This window comes from Oryx dammah, unplaced genomic scaffold (genome assembly GCF_014754425.2).
Source record: "Oryx dammah isolate SB20612 unplaced genomic scaffold, SCBI_Odam_1.1 HiC_scaffold_4, whole genome shotgun sequence".
NCBI classification, from domain to species: Eukaryota; Metazoa; Chordata; class Mammalia; order Artiodactyla; family Bovidae; genus Oryx; species Oryx dammah.
In genome coordinates this window covers 78,348,865-78,366,595 of record NW_024070188.1, presented here as the reverse complement: position 1 = coordinate 78,366,595, position 17,731 = coordinate 78,348,865, and positions in this window count along the sequence as shown.

Here is a 17,731-nt window from a genome sequence, read left to right as displayed (position 1 = left end):
GGTCTATTTGTTAATTTATTTCAAAGCAAGCCACTTTTTTTTTTTTCCTCTCACACTAAAAATAAAGTTTCCAAACTGCCCTAATTGGAACTAACATCACACAGGCAATATGGATCTGTCTCAGATGAAGAAGGGAAAAGTGTGAAGAAGTTAATTTTAAAACCAACCTTATTGTTCTTACTTTCACCGAAGGGTTACAAGAATTTATGATACCACACAGGGGGCCTCCAGGGCTCCTGGGCACAAAGCCTTCCTGTGTCCCTCATTTCTTTGATCGTAGGGAACAGCCTTCACTCAGCCTCCATGACCTTTCCTGGATTCCAATGGGCAGATTCAAACAGTTAATTAGGGAAGGGAGGGAGTGTGAGAAGAGGGTGAAACAGTCAAGAACAGCCTTTATCTTTGAGCTGTTTTGCAAATGCTGAAACCCCCTCCAGGTGGGAGACATTAACGATTAACTTAATGATGGTATGCTGCCCACAAGCATGGAGACCCCAGACCAGTTGGACCTGAAGGTTGACGATGCTGACTCCGACTTTACCTCATCACCAACCCAGCAGAAGAATGTCCACCAGCTGATCACCCTCTCTTTGAACAATTACCATAAAACTTCTTGCTGTTTTCTCCAAGGAAGGACAACGTGGTTTTGAGAGGATAGCCCACTGTGGCCCCCTTTGCTTGGCAAAGTAATAAAGCTATCCTTTTCTACTTCGCTCAAAAACTCCACTATTTGATTCAGCACCAGTGCACAAAGGAGCTGAGTTTTCAGCACCATTTAGATGAGAGAATGCCTACAAACCAACTATTTGGTAGTAATGAAGCCTATACATTTTAGGCACGCATATGGAAACAGTCATGACCGAAGCTGTGCAATGAACATGCAAACTATTTTTAGCTGGCATTATTTCTTTTAAAAAATTCTTCCTTTTTTCACTGATCACACTAAAACTCAGAATAGGGAATTAATTCCCTGGTGGTCCAGTGGTTAGGACTCTGTGCTTTCATTGCCAAGAGCCCAGGTTTAATCTTTGGTCAGGGAGCTAAGATTCCTCTAAGCCACGAGGCATGACCAAAAAAAAAAAACCTCAGAACAATACAAAATTCCTCTTTGTTTTATAAATTCTCAATATCATTTTTTTCAACCACACCCTTTTCTTTGGAATACCAGGATAAAGCCAAAAATAATCTGGCTGCATTCAAACCCACGGAAAGGACGGCTATTCTCAACAGATTTGGAGTTCCTCCTCCTTTCATCTTTTCAGAGACCAAAATAAAGCAAAGCAGCCTTCGATTCACCACTAACATGAAGTTTTATAAAGTTTCCCCAAAGTCTCTGGGGAAGGGGAGGGACTTTTTTTTTTGCGAACAGTTTTCTATTATTCAAAAGCCCGGAAACAGTATAAAAGCCCCACTCGAATGATAATGGGGTTTGATTGATTTAGAGACCTTGTTTTTCACCTTTAATTTCAGATTCAAATTCCAGCTTTGTCTAAGAAGGGAAAATGAATCTGGCAAATCCATCCCAGTGCCCAACTGGCATTTGGACAATGAGCAATCTGGACCCTGAAATCTACATCTGAAAATCAGCGACCTGGCCAAGCTGAGAAGCCTGACTGGCGGCTGCCCTCGCCCTGGCAGCACGAGGTCTGCGCTCCCTCGGGATAATGCGTCCTGCCACAAAAGAAATTGTGAAGCATGCTGCGATTTTTTGCTTTATTTTCACTTTCTTGATATGGAATAAACTCATATCGTTTTACTTCTGAAAGTTCCGTTTCTCCTACAAAAAGAAGAAATTAGGCTATTACTGAAGGTGATACAACTCAACAAGAAGAAACTCAGGACCCACTCTGCCTTCCACTGCATGTGTTAAGCCTCATTAAATCTCTTCTTGCCTGACATTTGTACAAGTTGCTTCCAAGAAGTCCATCTGGTCACTTAAGCCCTGCTTTCAATGACAAAGGCTCCTAACAGCTTCATTAAAGGCCTGAGTGGCACTGAGGAATTCCCAGAGGTAATGAGATTCTTCTAATCTCTGATTGATGAAGTATTTATCTAAGTCCGAAACAGATATGAAGACTAATCAGAGTGGGCAGAAAGATGAGAAAGTAATTAGCCAAAGAAGAGTATGCATCTTTTTTGACACAAGACTACCACAAGGTCATAATTATCATGGAAATTTTATCCAATTCCTCCGAAAGTGCTTCTAAAATTTTATCAGGCAACAGTCTAGGCGAGAAATTAAAAGTTAATTGATTTTGGTCAAAGGTCACTTTGTCATGCTAAATTACAGTAGAAACGGTCATCTGGGAAGATGGTTAAAGTAAATGCGGACGAGAGTGAGTTTAAATGGAATAAACCCTTTTCCATCCCTAGGGGCTTTCTAATTACTTGTCCGTCTTCTGGATGTTACACGTCTTGCCAAATCTTTTTGCTTCCGAGGACAAAGGTCAGAGGTGGTGAGCGGTTTGCTTTGGACACTCCCTACTCTATTCCTCAACAAAGGCAAGGTACATTAAATTAATGATGCTTAAGCTTCAGGGCTCCTTCTAAAACCCTGGGGCGGGCCCCAACATGTTTACAAGTACTCTTATACAAGTTTTGGAAGAAAGATCTTTTCATCTTCTTTTTTAAGGAGAACCCCAAATTGTATAAGCTTGCCATCCAACAAAACCTGGATTCTCCCAGACCTACAACCCCTCTCCTCTTCAGTGTTCACCTCGTTACCCAACAGCTTCTGCAAATGTCAGTTGCTAAGTCACTTCAGTCGTGTCCGACTCTGTGTGACCCCATAGACGGCAGCCCACCAGGCTCCCCCGTCCCTGGGATTCTCCAGGCAAGAACACTGGAGTGGGTTGCCATTTAGCAGCACACTATTCAGGACTCCGCTACAGCTGTCAGGACTTCCCCTTCCAGACACGGCCCAGGCAAGACCTCAAGGACAGCCTTATTTCTCAGACAGGGAGGCGGGCAGAGAAAAGAGGAAGACTTGATTATTGCTAAAGCGGATGAAAACAAAATTCTGGTGATCTCAACGTTCTCATAGAACTGACCAGAACATTATTCTTCAATTGAAAACTCGGTATATGTCAGTTTAACTCCCCGTGGTAAACAGTGTACAAGGGGACATGGCTTTTTTTCCCATGAATTTTTTAAATGGTGGTAAATCATACACAACATAAAATTTGCCATTTTAATCATTATTAAAATACAGCTTAACGGCATTAAGCACACGTGCTCTGTTGAGCAATCGTCACCACCAACTGCCAGAACTCACTTCACCTTACAAACTTTTTGGGCCAACCCAATACTGTCTGTCTCTATGAATGTGACAACTCAAGGTACCTCATGGGGCTTCCCAGGTGGCGCAATGGTAAAGAATCCAACAGCCAAGGCAGGAGACACAGGTTTGATCCCTGGTTGGGATCAAACTCCAGTATTCTTGCCTGGAGAATGCCATGGGCAATCTCCATGGCAGACACTTAGCTGGCTACAGTCCATGGGGTTGCAAAGAGTTGAACACGACTGGGCAACTTAGCATGCACACAGTACAGACATGCAAGTGTGTGAAATTAAACAGTGTCCGGCTTGTGACTGGCTCAACTCACTGAGCATAATGCCTTCAAGGTGCACTCATCTTGTAGCAAACATCAGAATTTTCTTCTTTAAGGTGGAATAAAACTCCACTGTCTGTATACATCACATATTGTTTATTCATTTATCTGCCCATGGACAGTTGGTTTGCTTCTACCTTTCAGCTGTTGTGAATAACGTTGCTATGAATGTGGGCACACAAATACTTGTCTGAAGCCCTGCTTTCAAGTCTTCTGAGTATATACTGAGAAGTGGAGTTGCTGGATCATATAGTACCTCTGCTCCACAGTAATGCCACTCTATAGCAACTGCACCGTTTTACGTTCCCAGCAACAGTGTACAAGGATACAAAATTCTCCACATCTTCGCCAACACTTACTCTTTTCTGGCTGTTTTTGGTTTGCAGGGATTCTTTTTGGTAACACTATCCTGATGAGTGTAAAGAGGTATCTCACTGTGGTTTTGATTTGCATTTCCCTAGTAACCCGTGATGCTGAGCATCTCTTTATGCGCTTAATGGCCGTTTGCCCATCCTTGAGTCCTCCGTACAGTTGTTGCTCAGTCACTACGTCGTGTTTCACTCTTTGCGACCCCATGGACTGCAGCTCAGCAGGTTTCTCTGTCCTGCACACTCTCCTGGAATTGGCTCAAATCCATGTCCACTGAGTGGTGATGCTATCTAACCATCTCATCCTCTGCCACCCTCTTTTCCTTTTGTCTTCAATCTTTCCTGGAGGAGGGAATGGCAAACCACTCCAGCATTCTTGCCTCCCTCCCCCACCCTCCCGCTGCCACTCCTCAAGCCCAAGACAGAAAGATTCCATCTTCCCAGAGACTACTTAAGTTATCACAAACAGAATGCTGGTAGAAATATAAACAGTAAAAGGCATTCTGATGTGGTCTCAGACAGAGATGAGGAAAAGACAATCCTTATCATAAAATGAGGAACAACTTGGATAAACTGTGCTCCTGTTCCAGTATTTTGTGGTTGAATTTGGGAGCAACAAAATTGGACTTTTAGCTGGAGTGATTTATAAGTAAATGATTAAAGGTACATCTTGACTGCTCCTGACGGTTTACAGTAAAATGCAAGAGGTAAAAGACTTCCATGTTTACCATGGAATCGTTAAGCAAGAAAAGGAAGAAGGACTTACAGAGTTGGAAAATTCTCCTCCTACCAATGTATTTCATTTATTATTCATTTATTTGACTGCACTGGGTCTTAGTTGCAGCATGCAGAATCCTTTTTTGGTTGTGCCATGTGAATTCTCATTGCAGCATATGAGATCTAGTTCCCAAACCAGTGATCAAAACCTGGGCTTTCTGTACTGGCAGAATCTTAGCCCCTGGATCATCAGGGAAGGACATGCACTCATCTTCTCCTGCGAGAACACCAAAATCGCAACTAGCTGCTGAAAAACCATCCACAGGAGGATGCTGGAACCCACCAAGAAAAAGATACCCCACATCCAAGGACAAAGCAGAAGCCACAATGAGGTGGCAGGAAGGGCAAGATCACATTAACATCAAATCCCATACCTGCCAGGTGGGCGACCCACAAACTGAGGAACAAGAATACCAAAGAAGTTCTCACCCTGTTGCAAACATTCTAGGCCCCACATCAGACTTTCGATCCTGGAGATTTGGCAAAGGGACAGGAATCCCAAGGGAACATGACTCTGAAGGACAGCAGGATTTGATTACAGAACTTCCACAGGACTGGGGGAAACAGATTCTTGGAGGGCACAACAAACAAAGTCTCCCAGTCTATCTATACTGCAAAAAGTGAGAACACTGAGGGAAGGTCAAGTCACCCTTTGATAAGGAGATTCTAGTATTGACCCTATCAAGACAGTGGAAGCACAATCTCAAAGACAATCCAGAGATCCCCAGGACCTGTGATCAGCACAGGTACTAAGAGCAGGGGCCCAGGGTGGGGGAGGGAAACATGGTCTCCTCCACCTATGGGGGCTTCCCGGGTGATGCGATGGTAAAGAATTCACCTGCCAATGCAGGAGATACAAAAGGCATGAGTTCAATCCCTGTGTGGGGAAGATCCCCTGGAGAAGGAAATGGCAACCCACTCCAGTATTCTGGCCTGGGAAATCCCATGGACAGAGAACCCTGGTGGGTTACAGTCCATGGGGTCACAAAGAGTCGGACATGACTGAGTGCTCTTGCATACCATATATGCCTCCACCTATATATCAAGGGACAGGGCTGGCTGGAGCCACGGGGCAGCCATCTCAGCCCAGGAGAGCCTGAGGGCCCCAGCAGACAGCCACCACCTCAGGGGCAGAGAATCACAAGAGAGGGGCCCCAACAGACAGCCACTGCAGAGCCAACGTGCCAAGCCAGACCTGGGAGGCAGAGCATCAAGTCAAAGAGGATTGCTCCCCAGCCTTAAGGTTGAAATGTTATGACATGATGACATGGACTTGTTACCCTTTTCTTCTTTCCTATTTCTCCTTTAGAACAGGAATGTCTACCCTTTGCCTGTGCCACCATTATGTCTGAAAAGCACATAATTCGTTTGGTTTCACAGACTCACAGCTGAAGAGGAATTTGCCTCTGCATAGAATGGCACCTGAGTCGCACTCGTATCTGATTTACATGCTGTTCAGACAAGATTTTGGACTTAGACTTTAAAGCTGATGCTGGAAAGAATGAAACTTCAGGAACTGTTGGGATTAATGAGTATATTGTGCGGACAAGAAGGACATGACTTTGGGGAAGGGACAAGGGCAAATTTATGAATGAATGTTTGAGGGGCCCCCGAACTCATATGTTGAAATCCTAACCCCAAGATGATGGTATTAGAAAGCCAGGCCTTTGGCATGTGGATAGATGATGAGGATGGAGCCCTTACAAATGGACTTAGTACACTTATAAAAGGCCAGAGAACTCTCACCCTCACATGAGGACAGGGAGGAGACAGCTGTCCATGGACCGGGAAGCAGGCTCTCACCAGACTTGGAATCTGCTGGTGCTTTGACCTTCAACTTTCAGGCCTTTGGAGTTTTATGAAATAAATGTTTAGGTCACCCAGTTATGGCATTTTGGTCACAGCCCAAACTAAGACATCACCTACTATAGCTGCCTCAACTCTTCATCTCATTCTTCCCAAGCCTTTCTCTAATGAACTGCACTGTCCTAAGCTCCATGCCCAGCCTGGACAACCTCCACCTGGGCTCACAGACAAAAAGCTAAGAAATGACTATTAGACCCACTTAGAAGCAGCATCATGAAGGGTTTTCCAGAAAACAGAAGGGAAATTTTAATAAAGCAAGACAGCTCAGGCATCAAAATCAAGGCTTTTTCATCAAGGGAAAGTAACTACACAACCTACAGAAATACCAGTAATGGTGCTCTGTTCCAATCTCATCACAGTCCACAGACAGAGACACATTTAGTGAAGAGCAGGCCGCTGCACGCAGCCCAGCAGGAGGCCCTCACCTCCAGGACCAGCCCAGGAGGTGACAAAACAGACAATCTTCTGGTCACCTTATGCCCACTTCATGCTCTCTAATCCTTCTGCGTGGGGTCAGGGGGGTCAGGAGAAGCAAATGTGAGCAGTACCCCTGAATCGTAGATGGGGTGACCTGGGGTGCACAGTGGCCTGGCTGCCTTTGGGCATCACTAAGCCCAGAAGAACCTGCATCCAATTTCCCCCAGTCGCCTATAGCTGAGAAACAGTGTGCATCCCCAAATCAGCTGCAATCAACCTTCTAAGTATTTGCTGAGAAAAAAACTTACTGTTCTGGGTGCTACAGGGTATGAGAGTGATTTATGACATCTGCTTCCTATCAGCTTATATTTCAGATAGCAATATTATACATATATTGATATTATCTGTAGTAGACGATTATACATAATAGACTTTATATCACATATTATACATCACACATCATATATAGGAGAACTAGATAATAGATTATATATTTTATTTAGATAATTGTTTAGTTCAATTCAGTCACTCAGTCGTGTCTGACTCTTTGCGACCCCATGAATTGCAGCACCCCAGGCCTCCCTGTCCATCACCAACTCCCGGAGTTCACTCAAATTCACGTCCATTGAGTCGGTGATGCCATCCAGCCATCTCATCCTCCGTCGTCGCCTTCTCCTCCTGCCCCCAATCCCTCCCAGCATCAGAGTCTTTTCCAGCGAGTCAACTCTTCGCATGACGTGGCCAAAGTACTGGAGTTTCAGCTTTAGCATCATTCCTTCCAAAGAAATCCCAGAGCTGATCTCCTTCAGAATGGACTGGTTGGATCTCCTTGCAGTCCGAGGGACTCTCAAGAGGCTTCTCCAACACCACAGTTCAAAAGCTTCAATTCTTCGGCGCTCAGCTTTCTTCACAGTCCAACTCTCACATCCATACATGATCACTGGAAAAACCATAGCCTTGACTAGATGGACCTTTGTTGGCAAAGTAATGTCTCTGCTTTTGAATATGCTATCTAGGTTGGTCATAACTTTCCTTCCAAGGAGTAAGCATCTTTTAATTTCATGGCTGCAGTCACCATCTGCAGTGATTTTGGAGCCCCCAAAAAATAAAGTCTGACACTGTTTCCACTCTTTCCCCATCTATTTCCCATGAAGTGATGGGACCGGATGCCATGATCTTCGTTTTCTGAATGTTGAGCTTTAAGCCAACTTTTTCACTCTCCTCTTTCACTTTCATCAAGAAGCTTTTTAGTTCCTCTTCACTTTCTGCCATAAGGGTGGTGTCATCTGCATATCTGAGGTTATGGACATTTCTCCTGGCAATCTTGATTCCACCTTGTGTTTCTTCCAGCCCAGCGTTTCTCATGATGTACTCTGCATATAAGTTAAATAAGCAGAGTGACAATATACAGCCTTGACGTACTGCTTTTTATTCCATGTCCAGTTCTAACTGTTGCTTCCTGATCTGCGTGTAGGTTTTTCAAGAGGCAGGTCAGGTGGTCTGGTGTTCCCATCTCTCTCAGAATTTTCCAGTTTATTGTGATCCACACAGTCAAAGGCTTTGGCATAGTCAATAAAGCAGAAATAGATGTTTTTCTGGAACTCTCTTGCTTTTTCCATGATCCAGCGAATGTTGGCAATTTGATCTCCGGTTCCTCTGCCTTTTCTAAAACCAGCTTGAACAACTGGAAGTTCACGGTTCACTTATTGCTGAAGCCTGGCTTGGAGAATTTTGAGCATGACTTTACTAGCATGTGAGATGAGTGCAATTGTGCGGTAGTTTGAGCATTCTTTGGCATTGCCTTTCTTTGGAATTGGAATGAAAACGGACCTTTTCCAGGCCTGTGGCCACCGCTGAGTTTTCCAAATTTCCTGGCATGTTGAGTACAGCACTTTCACAGCATCATCTTTCAGGGTTTGAAATAGCTCAACTGGAATTCCATCACCTCCACTAGCTTTGTTTGTAGTGATGCTTTCTAAGTAAGGCCCACTTGACTTCACATTCCAGGATGTCTGGCTCTAGGTGAGTGATCACACCATTGTGATTATGTGGGTTGTGAAGATCTTTTTTGTACAGTTCTTCTGTGTATTTTTGCCACCTCTTCTTAATATCTTCTGCTTCTGTTAGGTCCATACCATTTCTGTCCTTTATTGAGCCCATCTTTGCATGAAATGTTCCCTTGGTATCTACTTTTCTTGAAGAGCTCTCTAGTCTTTCCCATTCTGTTGTTTTCCTCTATTTCTTTGCATTGATCGCCAAGGGAGGCTTTCTTATCTCTTCTTGCTATTCTTTGGAACTCTGCATTCAGATGCTTATATCTTTCCTTTTCTCCTCTGCTTTTCACTTCTCTTCTTTTCACAGCTATTTGTAAGGCCTCTCCAGACAGCCATTTTGCTTTCTTGCATTTCTTTTCCAGATAATTTTAGAAAATAATATATGTAAAATGAGGTTTCTCCAGTGGTTCAATGGAGAAGGCAATGGCACCCCACTCCAGTACTCTTGGCTGGAAACTCCCATGGATGGAGGAGCCTAGTAGGCTGCAGTCCATGGGGTCATGAAGAGTTGCATATGACTGAGCAACTTCACTTTCACTTTTCACTTTCATGCATTGGAGAAGGAAATGGCAACCCACTCCAGTGTTCTTGCCTGGAGAATCCCCGGGACGGTAGAGCCTGGTGGGCTGCCATCTATGGGGTCGCACAGGATCGGACACAGCTGAAGTGACTTAGCAGCAGCAGCAGCAGTGGTTGAAACCATAAAGAATCTGCCTGCATTGCAGGAGACCAAAGCTCAATCCCTGGGTTGAGAAGATGCCCTGGAGAAGGGACTAGCAACCCATTCCAGTGTGCTTGTCCTCCATGGACAGAGGAGCCTGGCAGGCTACAGTCCATGGGGTCACAAAGAGTTGGAGATGATGGAGCAGCTAACTGTACTTCTACCACATCTATGTAATATGTAACAGAGGATTATATGTAGTCTATACAGAAAAGTTTACATATTATAATAGATTATGCATGTTATATATGTAGTGGATTATATAATCCTATAAGTATATATCTTTGTAAGTGGAAGCTGTAAATGTGTACTATGACAGTATGTGAAACTGAAGCTTGTGCAATGAGCACATGAGGAAAGGAGGGAGAAACAGCCTGGTCCTGAATGAGTGCCACCTTCTTTCCAGGGAAGCACAGTTTGAAAATCCATGCTCTAAATCCTACCTATCAAAATGAGTCAATTTTTTCGAAACTTAACATGACAAATATAAAATACTTAGGAATCAAGACATTCTATTCAGGTAAAGAATGCTATGGTATAATAAAGGCTGTAATTACATGAGAGTAAGTAGTTGGGAGCAGTTTTTTCTTTTCATTGGCTTCAGTAAGATCAGAATTAAAATCATATTTTTTTAAGTATACCCATACATTTCAAACCCTAGAGGTTCTGTGGTAAAGAATCCATTTGCCAAGCAGGAGATGGGGGGTCGATCCCTGGGTCAGGAAGACTCCTTGGAGAAGGAAATGGCAACTCACTCCAGTATTCTTGCCTGGCCTGGAAAATTTCTTGGAAATACGAGCATGGCAGTCTATAGTCCACAGGTTTGCAAAAGTCCACAACTTAGCGACTCAACAACAACAAAGTATACCTCAATAAAATTGTGTGTGTGTTTTCTTTTAAAGTACAGCCATGTTTGAGCAAGTTCCAATATCAAACTGCAGATTTACACAAAAGAAGTCTCCACTTCATATCAAGATCTCTAAATAGAGACAGATTTCCTACATCATTTAAAGTATGATTCTAATTGCCATCAACCATGAAGTAAACTTGGAAATGGGTCCTCTCCCAGTTGAACTCTGAGATGGCAGCATCTCTGGCCAACAGACTTGAGCAAAAGCCTCCCAGAGACCCTGGGCTATGCCGCCAGGCTCACAGAAACTGTGAAAATAACTAGCCATTTGCTACACAGCAATAGAAAAACAATCATAGAAAAAGAAAGAGAATTATTCCAGAAAACCATCTACTTCTGCCTCATTGACTACCCAATAGTCTTTGACTGTGTGAATCAAACTGTGGAAAATTCTTTAAGAGATGGGAACAGACCACCTGACCTGCCTCTTGAGAAACCCAGATGCAGGTCAAGAAGCAAGTTAGAACCAGGCATGGAACCAGACTGGTTCCAAATTGGGAAAGGAGTATGTCAAGACTGTACACTATCATTCTGCTTATTTAACTTATATGCAGAGTAGATCATGTGAAATGCCAGCTGGATGACGCACAGGCTGGAATCAAGATTGCCAGGGGTCAACAACCTCAGATATGCAGATAGTACCACACTAATGGCAGGAAGTGAAGAGGAACTAAAGAGCCTCTTGATGAAAGTGAAAGAGGAGAGTGAAAAAGCTGTCTTAAAACTCAACATTCAAAAATTGAAGATCACAGCATCTGGTCCTATCACTTCATGGCAAATAGATGGGAAAGCAATAGAAATAGTGACAGACTTTATTTTCCTGGGCTCCCAAACCACTGAGGATGGTGACTGCAGTAATGAAATTATAAGACCCTTACTCCTTGGAAGAAAAACTATGACAAGTGTAGTGTATTAAAAAGCAGGGACATCACTTTGCCGACAAAGGTCTGAATAGTCAGGGCTATGGTTTTTCCAGTAGTCATGAACAGATGTGAGAACTGGACCATAAAGAAGGCTGAGCACCAAAGAACTGGAAGCTTTTGAATCATGGTGTTGGAGAAGACTCTTGAGAGTCCCTGGGACTGCAAAGGGATCAAACGAGTCCATCCTAAAGGAAAGCAGTCCTGAATATTCATTGGAAGGACTGATGCTGAACTGCAATACTTTGGCCACCTAATGCAATCCAAGAAGCCAGCTCATTAGAAGAGATCCTGATGCTAGGAAAGATTGAAGGAAGGAGAAGGGGATGACAGACGATGAGATGGTTGGATGGTATCACTGATTCAATGAACATGAGTTTGAGCAAACTCTGGGAGATGGTGAAGGACAGGGAAGTCTGGCGTCCTGCAGTCCATGGGATCACAAATAGTGGGACAAGACTTGGCAACTGAACAACAACAACAATAGTTGCCCTTTTAAAAAATTATCAAAATACAAGGCTTATATTTCTTTCAGTGTGCAAATTTACATTTTTGACTTTGAAATACTCTTTATCTTGCGGAACTGAACAGTTAACTTATGTTGTGTGAATGTTACAAACAAAGAACTGAATTTAATAAAAGTTGATTCAAAGGAAAAAAAGAAGAAAAGAGAGAAGAGATCAGGGTACACAGACACACACCAGGCTGCGCCCATACAGCGGGAGATCCACGTGAGGATGGAGAGAACCAGGGAAAGCCTCAGCTGAAGCCGGCACCGCCAGCTCCTGGATCTTAGAATTTCAGCCTCCAGAACAGAGAGAAAACATTTATGTTGTCTACACCAACAATGAAAACAAAACTGACTTCCGATAGGCCACACTTTAGGACACAAAATGTGATAAGGTCACTAAAAACAGATCTGATCGTCTAGCCAAGGCAGAAGCAGCTTGCTTTGGCATTGAGACCAAGATCACAACCTAGGCGGCCCGGGGACAAACTGCTGAAGAAGGCCCGGCATCACCAGGGTCAGGCCTCCTGAAGGTGGACCGAGGTGGGCACCCGCCACCACGCGCCACCATTCCCAACTCACAGCAGCAAGTGAGTCGGGGTCACAGGAGCTGCAGTTGGCCATCCAGCTCCTGAGTCAGTGCCCTGGCGGCAGAGACAAGCGTGCAGCTGGCCAGGCCTAAGGCAGGGCCCTGGCTAGGCTGACACAGAGAGCCTGGGGGCCTTGCTCACCATCTGTAAGGGGGTCAGGGTGGTGTTTGGTGCAGAAGTAGCACAGCGCTCAGCCTGACCCACTACCCTCCACCAAGGCAGGTGGAGAATCCATGGTCTTTCCCTAAATGCAACATACAGACTTAATTTAACAAAGGTAATGAGTCAAATCAAAAAGGCTTACATTTCTTCTCATTACTTACAATTAAAGAAAAACAGACCAAATTTTTATCTTCAACACCTTCCAGGAAGCTACTTGCAATTGCCTTTCCCTAAGCTCTGCCGCTATGAAAAATGCAGCTCACACAGAGAGAAGGATGGAAGAACCATTGGTACATTTTTAAGTAGTCACGGAACACGATGTACACATATACATTATATTTGAAATAGATTTTATTGATGCAGCCCACACCTACCCGATCCTGGTGGCCTGTTTGTGTTTCCCAGCTTTGTTTTCCACCTCTCCTTCTTCTCTAAATCTATACTTTCTCAAAACCGACTTTACTTTCCAATAATGCAAAACCTCCCCACACCTCCCCACCTTCACTACCTTCGGGAAGGGCGGGAGAGGGGAGCTCTGAAAACTAGAACAAACAGAAGAATATAAATAAGATCCTTCTCCTCCAGGGCCCCAAGCGACACTAGAGACAAGGAGGTCTGGAAATCAAAGAGAAGGCAGAGAAGATGTGAGGTCAACACTCACATGGAAATTCTCCCGGAAGTCTAAGAGCCCACTGTAGCATACAGCAAATATGCAATTTATAAAGTCCTTCATAAATAGTATCTCTTAAGTATTCTCAACAATCCTCTTTTTGAAGTCCTGTAACTGCTAAGTAGGGAAGCTAGGATGTAAACTCATACCTTAGTCTGAAAATATTTAGCATATCACTTTTGAAAGATCTGCAATCCGTACCAGAATGCCTGAATAATCTATTTCTTCTCATTAAATGAATGGCAGTTAAAAAAAAAAAAAAAGTACTGGTATCTGTAATCATATTTAGGAAACCACCTAAAAATGAAAGAATGAAAATCAGAAGGTCAACTCCAGCCTTTGCTGGTGGCTGCTATAGACACACAGCCCCATCCATCCAGGAGAGTGCTAAAAAAAATCTCAGCGACTCCTCATTCCAGTATCTCAGAGCCCCTCTCAGGAAGTTCCTCATAATATAACCTATATCCCTCTTCCCTTAGTCCATTTCCTTCTGACCTCTGCACTTAGAGACCACATAACCCTCCTCCCACCATTCATAACACTTCCATTTACTCTACATTTTTAACGTTTAAGTTTAGGTTTTTTTAGTCTTACTCATAAAAATCAGGTGGTTTGTTTTTTTTCCACACTAGCTTCTGACTTTCACACTGCCATGTGACTCGTCGTCAATGCTGTACTGAACAGAGAAGAAAGCAAAGGAAGCAGGCGGTCAGCCAGGGTTTCACTCAGCATTGTCTCTGCCTGTGCATCGCATCTCCAGTTGGCCACAAGGGAAGACTGTTTAAGGCAAAGTGGAAATGCAGCGTTCTCCCCCCTTTCTGCCATCTACTCAAAGGCAGGCGGCAATAAGAACAAAGAGCCTGTCTCTTAAACGCCAAACTTCTCATCTTAGGGACAAAGGAGAGAGGGCAGGGCAGGCAAAACCCGGTCCACCCAGAACCAGCTGGCAGATGGCAGGTCAGAGGGCATCAGGGGGCTGAAATGCTTCTCACAACAGGTGGGTAGTCGGAAGGATGAGGAGGGCAAGAAGGCTTCATGCAGCTCAGAGCAGTTCGAGACTTCTCTGAAACTTGCTAAGATCCCTATTACACGGGCATGTTCACTTTAGGAAAATGCACCAAGCTCCCCAGTACGATGTGTGTCCTTTACATTTGAAGAAAAAGTTTTCCATGTGCCCTTTCCTTAGTAATTCAGCAAGAGAGGACACTCTCCAAACCAAGCTTCTCTTTTCTCCTATGGAGAAAAAGATTGCCTCTTTTGTTCCTAAAAGTAAAAATGGAAAAACAAAAAATCCCTTTGGGCCAGCTAGGTATCATAGAAAACAGGATAGACGACAAAGACCCAGCCAACCACAGCTTCAGATAAAGATGCAGAACCGTAATGGATACAGAAGTAAGGACTCGGAAACAAATCCTGAAGAACACAGAGAAAACTATTCCTCCATGCCAACCTACCACATCGGGGAAAAGAGTATTTAGTTGTGGGTAACAAGAGTGAGCTGAAGTTTTTTTAGGACAATAGAGACCCAGAGAAATTATAGTTTTAACCATTGGAAAAAGATAATTGCAGTTATTTGACTAAGGGGAAAGCAAAGATGGTTAATATTCAGTTTACTTAGGACCCAATATATGCCACATATAGTGCCAAGCTCATCATTTAAGGCTCATGATATTTGAGGTATGTGTCTTATTGCCCCCGTTTTAGACATGAGAAAAGTGAGCAATATTTACAATAAACAGTGAATGGAGAAAAATTATAGATAACAATTAGGTGAAGAAGGAATGGAGTTATAGCGAAGTCTTGCTTAAGGATGAAAGTAAATCTCTTGGAATAAAGCCCTGAACAACTAATAATTTCTTATTTCAGAACTCAAAGAATTTTAGAGCTAACAGAGACCAACTCATTTTGGGGGGGGGCGGGGAAGGACAGAATTATATATTTCAACACAAGTCTTTCCCTCCCCACCCGCCAACACTTTTTTCATTCAGCATTGTGTTAACAAAAGTTTGCTGAGTACATAGCATAGTCTAGAGCATCTTTAAAATTCTAATTAATCATCTCCCTTAACTTTCCACCTAAAAGACCTAAACAATGCACACTCTGTAGACAGTTATTCTTTCTTTCACCTGCCCAGATAAATCTACAAAAACAATAATAATAATCAATTTAAGAAACACTGAACATAAGCTCCAAGTTCTAGGAAAATTACAATTCTAACTACAAAAATGTCCTTATTTTTACAAAGTACATTCTTGTTACCATCATAGCCTTCCAAAGGTCACCTACACCAATCAAGCAAGGTCTGTGTATATGACCTTGTCCCAGAATTAACCACGGTCCACTGAATGGTCATTTGTATTAACAAGATTCACGTTTTAACATATGATTCTGATGAGGAGAACGTTCAGGCTGTTCCAGAGGCCTCTTTTGGGTCTAAATCTGGTTTAATTTTCCTAATAATGAAAAAAGGGAGCTAAACTCCAAATTTCTCAGATATTACAATTCCAGTGATGCTCTTTATACATGCACACAGGAATAACAAAAATTATTCTCTTTCCTGATTTATTTAAATCATGAGCAGAGAGATTTGGTGCCAAGAATAAAATGTTAGCCAAATTAAATTTGCATCATTTGCACACCCATTCAGCAAATGAAGAATTAGCACCTACTATTATAGGCTCATTTCTTCCAAACCATATTTTATCTTTTTTCCTTCATCGGTGACAGTTTCTTTGACCCCTGCCAGTTTCCCTGAAATACAATTTTAAACTTCCTTAAATTTCCTTACAGCGGATTTTGGCTTTGTTATTGTCAGTGGAGATTCTCTAAATATTTAAAATACTGATTCATAATTAGCTAATAAAAATGTTTTTAAATTTATTTTTTAGAAGTCTTCATAATGAAGAGCATATACAAAAACATTTACAGATAACATCACACTTAATGGTGAAAACTGAATGCTTTCTACCCAAGAACAGGAACAAGGCAACATTATCTTCTTGGACGTGCTAGCCAATATGATAAGGGAGGAAAAATTGGTTAACTAACTTAGCCAGAATTCAAACATGGGACTCTCAGACTCCATTACGCTCTGAAGCAGAAGCTCCATGAAAAGAAAGTACTCTAAAAGACAAAAAAGCTTTTTTTTTACACACTGAGTTGTAGGAGTGTATAAGAAAGTGAAAAGTGAACGTGTTAGTTGCTCAGTCATGTCTGACTCTTTGCGACCCCATCGACTATAACCTCTATCCATGGAATTCTCCAGACAAGAACACTGGAGTGGGTTGCCATTCCCTTCTCCAAGGGATCTTCCTGACCCAGGGATCGAACGCAGGTCTCCCACATTGCAGGCAGATTTTTTACTGTCTGAGCCACCAGGGAAGCGTAGCAGTGTAGCAAACATCCAAATAATGATATGCAGCTGGAAACTAAAATCACTGAACCCAGAAGAGAAGTCTAACTAGAGGTGTATTAACCGGGCAGTAATGACATGCATAAATGGTGGGTGAAGCTTGGCAAAAACATGATTATTCACTGAAGAGGATCCAGTGTTCCTACGGAGAACATCAATTTGACAGTGAGAATTGGAAGGAGAAACTGAAGGCAGCAGGAAAGGAATGAAGAGCAAAAACAGAAGACAGCCAGGAGAAAGGGTCTGACCCTGAAGCCAATGGCAGAAGACGCTTCAAGGAGAAGAAAAGAGGTGGCTTCCCTGGTGGTTTAGTGGTAAAGAATCCTCCTGCCAATGCAGGAGACACGGGTTCAATCCTTGATCTGGGAAGATCCTACATGCCACAGAGCATCTAAGTCCGTGTGCCACAACTATTGAGCTGGTGCTCTAGAGCCCGGGAGCTGCAACTGTTGAAACCTTGCCCATGCTCTCAACAAGAGTAGCCACCACAATGAGAAGCCCTCCGGAGAGCAGCCCCCGCTCACTGCAACTAGAGAGAAACCTGCATGCAATGAAGACCCAGCACGCTCAAAAATAAAATAAATAAAATTAAAAACAAAAAAGGAGCAGAAGAGAGACAAGAGTATTCAAAGAAGTAGACAGAGCTGCTCTGAGAAAGATACATGGGAACAACCTTCTGCATAAAATTTCTTGTTCTGAGTATAACTCATATCTGGCACAGTTTTGAATAAGAAGCTAAGGCTTT